Source organism: Jaculus jaculus, chromosome 2 (genome assembly GCF_020740685.1).
Source record: "Jaculus jaculus isolate mJacJac1 chromosome 2, mJacJac1.mat.Y.cur, whole genome shotgun sequence".
NCBI lineage: Eukaryota > Metazoa > Chordata > Mammalia > Rodentia > Dipodidae > Jaculus > Jaculus jaculus.
Window position 1 is genome coordinate 86,906,104 of NC_059103.1, and position 14,830 is coordinate 86,920,933.

The 14,830-nt window shown below is 38.0% G+C and overlaps 1 pseudogene; it reads right to left on the reverse strand.

Annotated features, from left to right (window-relative positions):
• LOC101603887 overlaps positions 1-14,425 on the reverse strand; it is a 109,492-nt pseudogene extending 95,067 nt beyond the window's left edge.
• Between the last annotated feature and the right edge of the window lie 405 nt (positions 14,426-14,830).

The window sequence follows — 14,830 nt, forward strand, 5'->3', positions numbered from 1 at the left end:
TTATTCCAAAATACTTTATTTTCGTTCATGCAATTGTGAATGGGAGTGATTTTCTGATTTCATCCTCTGTGTGCTTGTTGTAAGCATATAGGAAAGCTACTGATCTCTGTGTATTTATTTTGTATCCTATTACATAGCCATAGGTGTTTATCAGCTCTAACAATTTGCTAGTAGAGTCTTTAGGGTCCTTTACATATAGAATCATGTCATCTGCAAATAATGATAATTTGATCTCTTCCTTTGCAATTTGTTTCCCTTTCCTGTGAGTCTCTTGCCTTATTGCTATGGCTAAGACTTCCAGTACTATTTTAAATAAAAATAGGGACAGTGGACACCCTTGTCTATTTCCTGATTTTAGTGGGAAAGCTTCTAGGTTTTCCCCATTTAGTAATATGTTGGCTGTAGGCTTGTCATAAATAACCTTTATTTTATTGAGACATGTTCCTTCTATTCCCAGTCTCTGTAGGACTTTTATCATGAAGGGATGTTGGATTTTGTCAAATGATTTCTCTGCATCTTATGAGATGATCATGTGATTTTTGTCCTCAGTCCATTTATATAATGTATTACATGAATTGATTTGTGTATGTTGAACAATCCCTGCATCTCTGGGATTAAGCCTACTTGGTCAGGGTGAATGATATTTCTGATATGTTCTTGTATTCTGTTTGCCAATATTTAGTTGAGAATTTTTGCATCTATGATAATGAGGGAGATTGGTCTGTAATTTTTTTTTTTTTTTTTGTTCTATCTTTGCCTGGATTTGATATCAGGGTGATGCTGGCTTCATAGGAGTTTTGTAGGTATATCAGACAGCTTCAGGTTCACTGAGATGATTGCAGACCAGACACAGTTATGGAGGAAGGGATATTTATTGAAGCCTACATATCCAGGGGAAGTTCCATAAATGGCAGAAGAAGCTGGCCTTCCTTCACAGGATCGGGTGGAGTGAGAGAGAAGTACAAGCCAAAAGGCCAAAAAGTCACACAGCACAACACATCTCAGGAACTCCAGCTAGGCACACTTTGCATATGCTTAGATTGAAATCTGAAACCCACTACCACACCTTAAGATCACCCAGTGACTTTGCCTCCATCCAGGTGGCTACAGATGCAAACTATAGACAAATAAACAACTGAATATATTGGGGGTCATCTCTTCTATTCAAACCACCACAATCTCCCCCGACCCCCAATAGATTTATAAGCATTATACATTGTAAATTGTACTCAGTTCAATTTCAAATGCCCCCACAGTCTTGACCAATTTAAGATATTAAGACCTGTAAAATAAAACAAACTAAGCATTTCTAACATATAAAGGCACAGAGTAAACATTTTCAACTGGTGTAAGTCAGAGTAAGGAGAGACTAAAACAATGCAAACTCAACCACCATCAAACAAACATCAAACTTCTGCAGTTCGAGTCCAATGCAACCAAAGACTGACAGTCTCCAGATTTTCCAATTCCACTCCTCCAGCTGGGTAGAGTAGCCAGGGAACACTTCCATCTCAGGCCAACAGTGCACTCTATGGTAGCACTTGCATAGTCCTGGTATATCCAAAACATCTTGAGGTCTTCATGCAAACCACGGTCCATCATCCAAAGGCTCTTCAGCCTATCAGGGCATTATGCCCTACCTCACGCTGCATCTCAGCAGCAGCTCCTGGAAACATGTGAAATTAATGACCACTCCTCACATTTTCCAAAGGCTCTTTCAGCCTATCAGGGCATTGTGCCCTACCTCATGCCGCATGTCAGCATCAGCTCCTGGAAGCATGTGCAATTCACGGCCACTCTTTGCATTTTTCATGCTTCTGAAATCAATACCAGGTGTGCAGGACACAGCCATATTCTTAATTCACAGATAAAATAAATCATAACCTTGAAAAGCAGGTTCCTTCTCCTGACAACTCTTTCTAAAAGTGTTTGCATTTCTGTAATAGTCTTTCCTCAGGCATCCTTTCCATGATAAGGCAATTTGACCATCTTCCTTTAAGATTAATAGTGTGTTTGAAAATAGCAGATTCAGTAACCTAAAACCAGTCTCAGTTTCTGTAATTTTAACTTGCTTGAGGTTTTCCAGCTTAAAATCTTAAATCTCTTAGTCCAATATCTCTAGCCAAGCACATCAATCCATTACAAATTTAACCTTGATCAAACTCTCTGGGCCTGGGCAGCAGGATGCAGCCAGCCCTTATGCCAGTAGCCCAGTTCCAACAAAGTCCTCTGCAGTCTTTTCTTCTCCATTAAAAGCTCATAAGCCAAGAATCGAAGTTCAATACTGTGTGCACTTAGCATTCTTAGACTCTCATCATAATAGTCTGTAAAACTTGGCTTACCACTCCAGAAGACATCTTCAGTTGCAAGCACCAAGTCCATGCCTATTCCTCCAAAGCAAAGGTTCCCAAAGATCAACATCCACATAGTCAGGTTCATCTCAGCCCACTCCTCAATCCCAAATTCTGTATCAGACATCTTCAGGTTCACTGAGATGAACTTTCAGACCAGACACAGTTATGGAGGAAGAGACATTTAGTGATCAAGGGGATATTTACACATTCAGGGTATGTTCCATAAATGGCAGAAGAAGCTGGCCTGCCTTGACAGGATAAGGCTGAGAGAGAGAAGTACAAGCCAAAAGGCCAAAAAGCCACACAGCACAGTACACTTCAAGAACTTCAGCTAGGCACACTTTGCATATGTTTAGATTAAAATCTGAAACCCACCACCACAACTTAAGATCACCCAGTGAAATCAATCTTCATACTGGGGTCCTTAGGCTTGATAGGCAAGCACTTAACCACTAAGCCATCTCTTCGGCCCAATGATTGGGTTTTCTAGTTAGCTGCGTCTTATTAGATGTATCAATCAATGTAATAGCATACATCTTCAGGGTAGGAGCTTAAGGCACTAGGTGTGGCTCTCAATACTCTCAGTGTATCTACAAAGTGACCCTATGTGCTGGGTTTGCGTGCTATGAGAGTATTCACGTAGGCTGAGTAGAACAAAATACAGATAGTTTCTTAAATATAACTAATAATATACCCTTTCAATGAAAAACAGCACAAAGTAGTTATCCAAGAGTAGGTATTATGATAACCAGATCTTCTGTCCCTCAGGGTGTGTGGTGCCCCACCCACACCTTTAATCCTGACAACAAGGAGGTTAATATTTCTGGTCTGTTGAGGGTTCCAAGTCAGCTTGACACCAGGTGAGACACTTCCCTAATGTATAACAGAAGAGAAAACAATGCCACTATAAATCAAGAAACAACAAATAACAAGCCCAAAAGATAGCTTATTTAAGAATAGCAATTCTGACCTCTATCAGATTTAAAACATATTTTTTCCTGATATTGAAGGTGCAATTAGCACTTCTGGTTCAGGCCTATATACCAGGTTTATTATGCAAGTACTGACCTGGTGTAATCCCAGTTACCTTTAGGGATGATTTTGGTCTCAGTTATGCTGTGCTCCTGCTTAGGCCCCTCTTTGGTCCACTGTGGGTTCAAGTATTCTGGCCTGGTCGCTGGATCAGTGCCCTGTTTGCTATAGCTGGGGAGGCTGCCGCTGCTGGCTCTAGTTCTCTCACTGGTTTATGTGTTCTTCTACTTTGTGATCTGCTCCTTTGTTGTTCACTGCTGTTCTCCCTTCACATTTCTTGAGTTTGCGGAGAGCTCCAGTTTGAATGGAAAATCCCCTCACCTGGCTTTTCCTGCAGCTCAAGTAGTGCCTGGTGGCTGCAGTCCCACAGACCTGGCTGCCACTGTGGTCCCACAGACCAGGCACTCCCGCTGCTCGAGCTGCTTCTGCTGGCCTGTGTGGGCTCTGGATCTCTCCTACCTCTCTACTGTCATTTCAATTTCCTATATACTTCATTTTTTAGTAAAAGTGTGTAATTTGCTGTTTTTTTTATTTTTTATTTTTTTTGCTTTTTCCCCCCAGGCTGCTTTGGAGTGGTTCCTATGCCACCATCTTCTCCAGAAGTCCTATATTTTTTCATTAATAAAGTTCATAATTATTTCAATGTTTCTCTACCTAGCAATACTATCAGAGCATTCATTAGACAATGTGAACCTTTGCTATAGAGGGACTTAATGTATAAAATGACCTTAGGGATATAAACTCAGACAAGCTCTATACTACATAAAATCTAAGTTCATGCTACATGTCCGTAGTCAATAAACATAACCCTATAGTATTGTCTGGTGACCTTCAGAAAAAAAAAAAAGTGTGAAGATTAGGTGTTTACACCAAGTATTGTTTAACATTAAAAATATCTGGCAGGCGCCCCAGTGCAAGCCTGTAGTTCCAATACTTGGCAGGAAGAGGAAGAATGAGGTTTTGCTCTAAGTTAGACTGAGATATGTAGTGAGATACTGTGATAAATAATCTCCAATTTTTCCAGTCCCTGAATTAACTTTTAGTCATTTTGTACAGTATATCATTACTGACCATAAAATATTTAGACAAAATTTTAATGATTTTAGAAAAAGTTTGGTTTAAAATAATTAAGAGGGCTAGAGAGATGTCTTAGTAGTTAAGTGCTTGCCTGCAAAACTAAAGGACCCAGGTTTGATTCCCCAAGGCCTATGTAAGATACACAAAGTGGCACATATGTCTGGAGTTCATTTGCAGTGGCTAAACATTGTGGCAAGTCCACCTTTCTATCTTCCTCCTTCTTTCTTAAATAAATACATGAATAAATAAATAAAAAAATAAAAGTTAAAAATTAAGAAACATCTAGGCAAGTTTGCTCATACCTGTAATACCAGCACTCATAAGACTGAGGTATGAGTTGTTTATTCAGGAGACCCAGAAACTACCCTCCACTCCAAACCACACAGGATTTTACCAGTGCTCCTTGTTGCCCACCAGAACTAGCTTGTAAGGCCCTATGGATGAAGATACCATATACCGCTCATTGCCGGACACTGTCAATTGTCATTGGAATTAGTTTGGGTGCATTCTTCCTTCTGGGTAGCTGCCATAATGCTATAAAGTGCTATGTAGCTTCTGGGAGAGAATAGTTACCAAGTCTTAATCATCAGAGGATCCCACAACCAACTAGCCAGACAAGATGTGCCACAGGTGCAATAGTGGTCTGTCAGTTATGAGGACAACCAAATACTCACTCATAGGATTTGATACCCAGTCTATGAGAAGGAATCCATTCCTTGTACTGAAAATTGTGTCAAAAGCCTTTGGCTAGGAAGGTCATAGGCCAAGGGATGAAATTACCACTGCTCTTTGGCTAATGTTATGTTGTACCCATCAAATTGTCCACAAAATGTTTATATTTGTGTTAATGGTTCAGTGATATGGTTAGAAAAGCTTTTGTAAACATTATTTATTTATTTATATTTTGTGTGTGTTTCAACAAGCATGTGGGTCCTCTTGCATCTGCAATTGCACTGCAGATGTATGTGCCACTTTTGCATCTGGGAAATGAAACCTGAACAAGCAGGCTTTTGCAATAAGCCACTGAGTCATCCCCTCAGCCTGACAATCTTTTAGCAGATGGCAGTGACAGCTGGGAAGAATCAACACTCATGTTGAGAAGTGAGTCGAGATGTCAGTTTTATAAGAGCCATCTCTATCACATCTGCCAGGGTTCAGGGAACAGAAAGAGTCTTAGTGTCACTCTTATTGCTAGTAGAAGCAGCATAATTTCGGAGATACCTTTGGATTCTGTGGAGAAGTAAAATTCACCAAAGAGAGGCTATGAGAATTTAACACTGAGACATCTGTATCTCATTTTCAAAGGCTCAGGGCACCCTGGGAGTGGAGCTAAAAGAATTTAAGAGAGTGCTGAAAGAAAGGAAGAGTCAGAGGGTTTGGGGGTGTATTTTGGATACTATTCTGTAGACTTGAAGTGAGTGGTGCATTGATGGCCTCACTGTGTAGGTCCCTACTTCACAAGACTTGCACAATACTGAACCCATCAACTTTTTTACATAGAAAATGAAGGAGATAAAAAAGAAAGAAAATAAAAGAAAAATGAATAAGGGCATAATTGAAAAGAAGAGGGGGTTCAGTTAAATAGGGTGTGGGGGTGGGACAGAAGAGGGTAATTGGGTGGGCTGGAGAGATGACTTAGTGGTTCAGGCACTTGCCTGTGAAGCCTAAGGACTCATGTTTGACTATTCATGTCTTACCACATAAACAAGACACACAGAGACATAAACACACAAGGAACCACATGCACACAAGGGAGCACATGCATCTGGAGTTAGATTGCAGTGGCTAAATGACATGCATGCCAATTCTCTCTCTCTCTCTCTCTTTTTCTCTCTCTTTCTGTCTCATTGTATCACTCTTGCATTTAAAAAGGCAGTCTGTTGGGCTTGCCTCAAAAAATGATAATGAGAGGGGTTTATGATCATTTTACAGTATGTTCATGTGTTAAAATTTTCAACACAAAAGTAAAAATACCTATGCTTTTCTTATTTCCCATTTAGGGTTAGGTACACTCTCTTAAAATAATGCCAGAGTAACATAATCGCTAACCCAACTCAATGGAATGGTCTATAGGTTAGCTTTCTGTGACAAAATCATGGGATATTAAGAGATTTTGGAAGTCTCAGTGCTTTCTTGAAAGTGAGAACACGCAATGGAGAAAAATTGTTCACCAATTTCCAGGAAACAAAATGTAGGAAAGCAAAGTGTCCAGATCCTACAGTTTTCTGTAGGGACATACCGCAAATGATGAAGGGCCTCCAATGCTGCCCTTACTGTCAAATATCAACAGCCTCCCAGTATTTCCAATATATAGCCAAATCTTAACATATGAGCCTTTGAGGAACATTCAATATGAAAAATAAAACCACATGATGTTCTATTTGAAGACACTAAGCAGAGATGTGACTTATATTGTGTTCAACAGTATCCCTTTGTGCACAATAGTGAAGGAGAGACACCTTTCTTCCCTATTTGCTGTGTCAGCAGCTTCTGCTTTTCTTGTGTCTCTGATGCAATACCCTTTTCCCCTAAATACTTCAGAGTTCAGCTGAGAGATGAATCTTTGGATCTCTTCTCTAGCTACATTCAAATATGTGGTAACTTCATTTAGAACTGTGGTCTTACCATGCATCTATCTATTTGATAAGGGATGCCATATGCACTCCAAGCTTGGATCTTTACTAATTATTACAAAAATTGCTAACAAAGTCCATCAGCTTTTCACTTGCGTGCTTGTTAAGCATCAAGACAACAGGAGCTGGTAAGGGATACTAAAATGTTATTCTTTGCTTACACATCTGTAATACTTCACTAGAACACAACATAACTAGAAATCGAATCATTTAAAACTTTGGTAAACAAAGGGTATGTCAGTGATTGAGAATCACAAGGACATTGAAGTCAAGTGAAGATATGTAGGAGCTTTCTGAAAATCACAATACTTATACAGATTTTCCTCCTAGTGCCTCCCACTCCCCACCCCCATAATGATGGAGCTTCAGCTTCAGTAATCGTCCTGACTAATGATGTCCTAATGGTGTATCAGCTTTCACACAGTCAGTGATGCCTCCATTCTTTGTCTTTATCCAAATCAACAACAAGAGTACATCTCAACTTGGACATGTATGTTGATTATGCCCTTAAATTTACTATAAAAATAATGTAGAAACATCAATGAAATTATGCATATACTAAGCAATATGTAAAGATGATGATTGCAAGTTGATCCTTGTATGAGAGACTAAATTGAAGATACTCAATTTAACTTAAGTGTATTCCTTAATATCCATTTATTTATTTACCTTAAAATATTGATTATATGCTAGTGTTACAATTAAATATGTTATCTATGTTTTAAATGGTATTTACATTTTTAGTGGGATGACATAAGTTTAATATATGCAATTATAAAATAGCATTAACATAAAGACCACAGAAATCAGAAAGTATTCATGGCATGTGTATGTGTGGTGTGTGAGTGTGTGTGTGTGTGTGTGTGTGTGTGTGTGTGTGTGTGTATGCTTTGCTTGAGTATTGGTTATATGTATGTGTGCACATCCTTGTGGAGGACAGAATATGATGATTTGTATCTTCTTTGATCATGATCCACATACTATACTGAGACAGGCTCTTTCACCTGAACACAGACATGTCAGATTTTGTTAGTCTAGCTAATCAAATTGCTCTGGAATTTTCCATCTCTACCACCCAAGGGCTGGAATTCCAAGTGGGCTGTCATGCCCAGCTGACATTTATTTGGGTTCTGGGCATTCAAACTTATATCCCCATGCTTATTTAGCAAGCAAATTAACCATTTAGCCACAACTCTAACCTGGACAGGAAAATATATATATATGCAATAGAAAAGTAAAACTGTTTTAGGATATTTGAAAAGTCACTAAAACTAAAACTCTTTAGTATTAATTGTACATAAATATAAGCACTATATGATAATTTTATGCATTTCATATTAATATTTCTGTAATTTAAAACTACTATAATATAACAAATCATATTGTTTTTCAGTACAAAAGGTGTCATAAAACACACATCATGCTGTCTGTAGTAAAAAATAGTGATAATAATAGAGACTTCTGGTCAATACAGAATTTTCCTTGTAATGCTTCAGCTCCCAGAGTACCATTAGACAATATCTGTGGGACTCCAATTTGAGTATGTCTTAGCAGACCTCTAGGGGTTGGTACCAAGTCTCATATTTGGGAATCTGAGGATTTCCACACTCTCAGGTAGCCTAATAACCCCTCTGCTACACCCAACCACTCACACTAAGAGCCTCAGGAAAAACACAGCTGATACCAGGTCAAAGGGATCCTAGACTTCCAACATCATCTTTTGTGTAGTTAGCACCAGCCTACAGTGGCTGCTCCACTTACACCCTCCACAAACTGCACATCACAAAATACAAAGCCATAATTAGCCTACTCTGTTCAAGCACAAAACATAACACTCACTGAAGACACTATAATGGAAAACTATTCCTTTTTCTTAATTAAATAAGATCTCACATTGTGATGGGCAGACAACAAAGCAAAAGAAACAACATGAAATGACACACTGAGGGAGATTCAACAAGATTCCCTAGTCCCACAATGGAAGCCTCCAATGAAAACATAAAGAAGAAAACAGGAATAGAACCCCTAACCAAGAAAATAGCATAACTGGTAGCAAGCAAATCAACAAACAAACAAACAACACTAAAATATTCATGTAAATGAAATCCACACAGTTCTCTTCACTGGGCTTTACCTAATAGACAAAAACCAGAAAGGCCTCAAAAGAGAGTTAAATGATCGGAAGGTGAGCTAAAAAATAGAGGATCTCAAAATACAGCTTCTTAAGCTTAATGAAAACATAAGTAAATCCAAGAATGAATTCCAAGATGAATTGAAAAAAAAAAATCAAATATGACCTGATCTTGGATTTGGCAAAGGGATGTACAGTATACAAAGAAAGGCAACAGAAAATACAAACCAAATTTAAATAGTGAAAACCTCTCTAGAAACCCTCAAGAACACAGTTAATTATTTGGTGGACACAACCTGAAAACTGGAAGATGAAAACAGAAGAAACATTTCAAGAGTCCAAAAATATTAACAAGTTCAAAAATTCTTATGAACAGAACATGAGGCACCTGTTGGATACCCTAAAACATCCTAACAATTGGATAATAGGTATACCAGAAAGGGAAGAAATTTAGACCAAAAGCATGAAGAACTTAATCAACAAAATTATCAAAGAACTTTACTACCTTCTAGAAAGACAGTCACATCAACATACAAGAATGTAACAAGCTAACAGTACTCCAAACAGACTGGACCAAAGAAGAAACTCTTCAAGGCACATCATCATGAAAATTCTAAACAATAAAAACTAAGCGAGAGTGCTAAATGAAGCAAGAGAAAAACAACACCTTACATACAGAAGTAGTTCCATCAGAATTACCTCAGATTTCTCAATGGAAACACTGAAAGCCAGAAGATCCTGGAGTGGTACACTTGCAAGTTTGAAAAACTATAGATTCCAAACCAAACTAATGTGCCCAGTGAAAATATCCTTCATAATAGATGGCAAAAGAAAAAAAAAATTCCATAATAAAAACTAACTCTATGATTATATGAACTTAAAATCAACCCTAAAGATAATAGTTCAGGGAATTCTCCACCCAGAGGAGTCAAGCAATCAATCTCAAGATCCTGCAAGAAGATCAAAATAACCAAAACTAGAGCAGGCTCAAAAAGTCCAATAAAACACAAAATCCCATTAATCACCCCAACATGGTAGGGCTTAAATCCAACTTCACGGTTATTGCATTAAATATTCTTGGTCTCAACTCACCTATCAAAAGACATTAGTTAATAGGATGGATCAGAAAAATGAACCCTTGAATTTATTGTTCTACTCTAAGCAAAAAGACAGGAGAAAGATATAAAAGAGATAGAAATTAGAAAGAAGTCAAGTTAGCCCCATTGGCAGATGCTATACATAAGTTACCCAAAGAAAGTCTCCATCTCAAAAATTTTAAAGGTGATTAATTCCTTCAGTAAAGTGGTAGAATAAAAAATCAACACACAAAAATCAGTAGTTGTGTCATATGCAAACAACAAATATAGAGAGAAATAAATCAGTAAGGCTGTCCCATTTTCAATAGCGAAAAAAAAATACTTTGAATAACACTAATCAAAGATGTATGTAATGAAAACACTCAAGAAAGAAATCAAGGAGGACTTGAGAATATAGAAAGACCTTCCATGTTCCTGAATAGTAGAATTCATATTTTGAACATGGAAATTTTACCAAAAGCAATATAAAGATTTTTAAAAATACCAATAAAAATTCAAGCATAATTCTTCAGAGAGAAAAATTTAATTAAAAATTCATATGAAGGGGCTGGAGAGATGGCTTAACAGTTAAGCGCTTGCCTGTGAAGCCTAAGGACCCCGGTTCGAGGCTCGGTTCCCCAGGTCCCACGTTAGCCAGATGCACAAGGGGGTGCACATGTCTGGAGTTCGTTTGCAGTGGCTGGAAGCCCTGGCGCGCCCATTCTCTCTCTCTCCCTCTGTCTTTCTCTCTGTATCTGTCACTCTCAAATAAATAAATAAAAAATGAACAAAAAATATTTAAAAAAAAATTCATATGAAATGGCAGCAACCCTTGGATATCCCAACATATCCACAACCAAAGAAACACCTCCGGAGATTTCACCATACATGATCTAAGCTATATTTAAAAGCCATAATAACAGAAACACATGGTACTGGAATGAAAACAGAAATATAGACCAATGGAAGTGAATTGAAGACCCGGCCTTTATGTCAAGTAACTGCAGCTAATTTGTCTTTCACAAAGGTGCCAATAACATGGACTAGAGAAAAGATGGCATCTTCAGCAAATGGTGCTGGACTAACTGGATAACCACATATAGAAAAATGAAACAAGATCCACTCATTTCACCATACACAAGAATTAAATCAATATTGATTAAAGACCTCAATATAACACCTGAAACTGTTCTCATACTGAAAGGAAACATAGCAGAAACTTTCCATTATATAGGAGTGGGAAAAAGACTTCCTGAATAAAACCGGAGTAGTCCATGTAATTAAACAATAATTCAACCAATGGGATCTCATGAAACTCAAAAGCTTTTGCACAGACAAACATCCTATAATCAGAGACAGTAGATTACTCACAGAATAGGAGTAATCCAGGGACTAGTCCTCTGCCAGCTATATCACTGGTAAAGATCTAGTACCTGAGTTGACAAAGAAATAATAAAAAATAAACAACAAAAATCAAACAACCTACTCAAAAAATGGGGCAGAGAACTAAATAGGGAATCCTAAGATGAAGAAATATAGATGGCTAAAATACATTTAAGAAAATGTGCAACATCACTAACCATGAGGGAAATGCAAATTAAAACAACTGTGAGATTCCAACTTACTCCAGTAAGGATGTCAACAATTGAAAAATCAAACAACAAGAAATGTTGGAGAGGAAGAGGAACTCTAATTAACCTTTGGTGGAAATATAAACATGTACAACCACTATAGAAATCAATATGTAGATTCCTGAAAACGGTGAATATAGAGCTACTGTCCATTTACCCTTAATACTCCAGGCTTCACTACACAGATATTTACTCAACCAATTTATAGCTGTTTAATTCGTCATAGCTAATAACTGGAATCAACCCTGAGTGGTTTGAATAGATGGCCTCCAATATATTCAGTTGTTTATTTGTTTGTAATTTGCATCTGTAGCCACCTGGCTGGAGGCAGTGTCACTGGGTGTATCTTAAGGTGTGATGGTGGGTTTCATATTTCAATCTAAAGACATGCAAAGTGTGCCTATCAGCAGTTCCTGAAGTGTGCTGTGGCTTTTGGCTTTAGGCTGGTGCTTCTCTCTCTGTGTTTGGACCTGTGACAGCAGGCCAGCTTCTTCTGCCATTATTGAACTTTCCCTAGATCTGTAAGCTTCAATAAATATCCCTTCCTCCATAACTGTGCCTGGTCTGGAAGTTCATCTCAGTGAACCTGAATCTGTCTGCTACAAACCCACAATAGAATTCTACTCAGCAGTAAGAAAAATCAATCCAGTGAAATTTTTACTAAAATGGACAGACATGTAACAGCAAACTCACACAATCGCAGAAAGACAAATGCAACATGGTCTTCTGAATCTGTGGTTGCTAACCTGGATCAGCTAACATACCTGATAGGCAACTCTGGGCCCATACAATGGGGATGGAAGAATTTGTGGGGAGAAAGGAGTCATGGGGAAAAAATACAAAACTAAACCTGAAATGAACTGATACCATAGAAATATTTATCCTTGAAGATAGATAATAGAGTGAATCCTCAACCATACTATGGTGGGTGTGGTGGTTTGATTCAGGTGTTTCCCATAAACCTAGGTATTCTGAATGCTAGATTCCAAGCTTATGGATATTTCGTAATTAATGCCTCCTGGACGTAGTGTATTGTGGGGGTTGGCTTATGTGTGTTAAGGCCAGTTTCCTCATTCCAGTGTTTGGCACACTTTCCTATTACTATTGGCCAGGGGGTGATGTCCACCCTCTGCTCATGCCTTCATTTTCCCTGCCATCATGCAGCTTTTCCCTAAAGCATGTAAACCCAAATATACCTCTTTTTTTTTTTTTTTTTTCCCCCACAAGCTGCTCTTGGTTGGGTGATTTCTACCAGCAATGAGAGTCTAGTGAATTTCAAAGCTTGATAATCTGCTAAGATCTGGACATATGCAGAGGAGCATAACATATATTCTGTTTCAAATAAGTTGAATGGCAAGGAAAGACATCTGGAAGTTTCCCTTTGACCTCTACATATGTGCCATGACATACTTGGATCCATATATAAACACACTTCATGAATACTCATACACATACAAAAACACATATGCATATTAGTCTAAGAGTATTATGGTGCTACAGGTATATAAGCAAAATATCAAAACACTTAGACGTGTGAAGCTGGGTGATCATATGTTCAAAGCCAGCATGTACTATTGTATTGAGTACATATACTATTTTGGGTATTGAGTGCTAAGCCAGGGCTTCACAATAAGAACCTAACCAAAAGGTAAAGGTTAGCCTGGAGAAATGGTTTAGCAGTTAAGGCACTTGCCTTCAAAGCCTAATAACCTGGGTTTGTTGCCTTGGTGCCCACATAAACCCAGATGCACAAAGTGGTGCATGCATCTGAAATTTGTTTGCAGTGTCTGAGGGACTTGGTATACCCATTCTCTGTGTCTCTCTTCTATTTTCTCTCTCACTGGAAATAACAAAAAATGTATTTTTTAAAGTAAAGATTAGCAGTTAAGCACTTGCCTGTGAAGCCTAAGGACCCTGGTTCGAGGATGGATTCTCCAGTACCCACGTTAGCCAGATGCACAAGGGGGTGCACACCTGGAGTTTGTTTGCAGTGGCTAGAAGCCCTGGCAAGCCCATTCTCTCTCTCTCTCTCTCTCTCTCTCTCTCTCTCGCTCACTCGCTCTCTCCCTTTCTCTCCGTCTGTCACTTTCAAATAAATAAATAAAAATGAACAAAAAAATTAAGTAAAAAAAAGATTATCCCAAACTAGAAATAACACACATATCCTTGAATTGGTAAATAAACATAATGGAAAGCTACTTACTAATAAATCCAATATATCATTGATGCAAACTATATCATACAAAATTTATAAATAAATGTTCTAGTCAGAAAAGATAATTCAAAAATTCAATATTCAGCCCTAGGAGACTAATAATAGACTCATTCATCAAATATTTGTGTAGGGTTAGACCTAAGTTAAAAATTAAAAGATATCACACAAGGAAAATTTTCAGTAGTGGTGTGGGGAACAGAGACAGGATGCAGTTGAAATTGGTGTAATCTACTTCCTTACCTTCACCTTCCACTTTATCTCTTTTTCTTCTTCCATCCTGACTCCCACTGTTTAACACCTTTCAGTTTCTCAAATTGGCCAGACATAATGAAAGTCCACCTTGGTAACTTGTATGCCCTCATTCTTTTGCCTAATCTAAATTATACTCCTGTTACATTTTTTTTATTTAATTCTTATCAACATTTTCCATGATTATAAAAAAAAATCCCATGATAATGTCCTTCTCCCCCCCCCCACTTTCCCCTTTGAAATTCCATTCTCCATCATATTACCTCCCCATCTCAATCATTGTACTTACATATATACAATACCAACCTATTAAGTATCCTCCTCCCTTCCTTTCTCTTCCCTTTATATCTCCTTTTTAACTTACTTGCCTCTGCTACTAAGTATTTTCCTTCTCACACAGAAGCCCAATCATCTGTAGCTAGGATCCACATA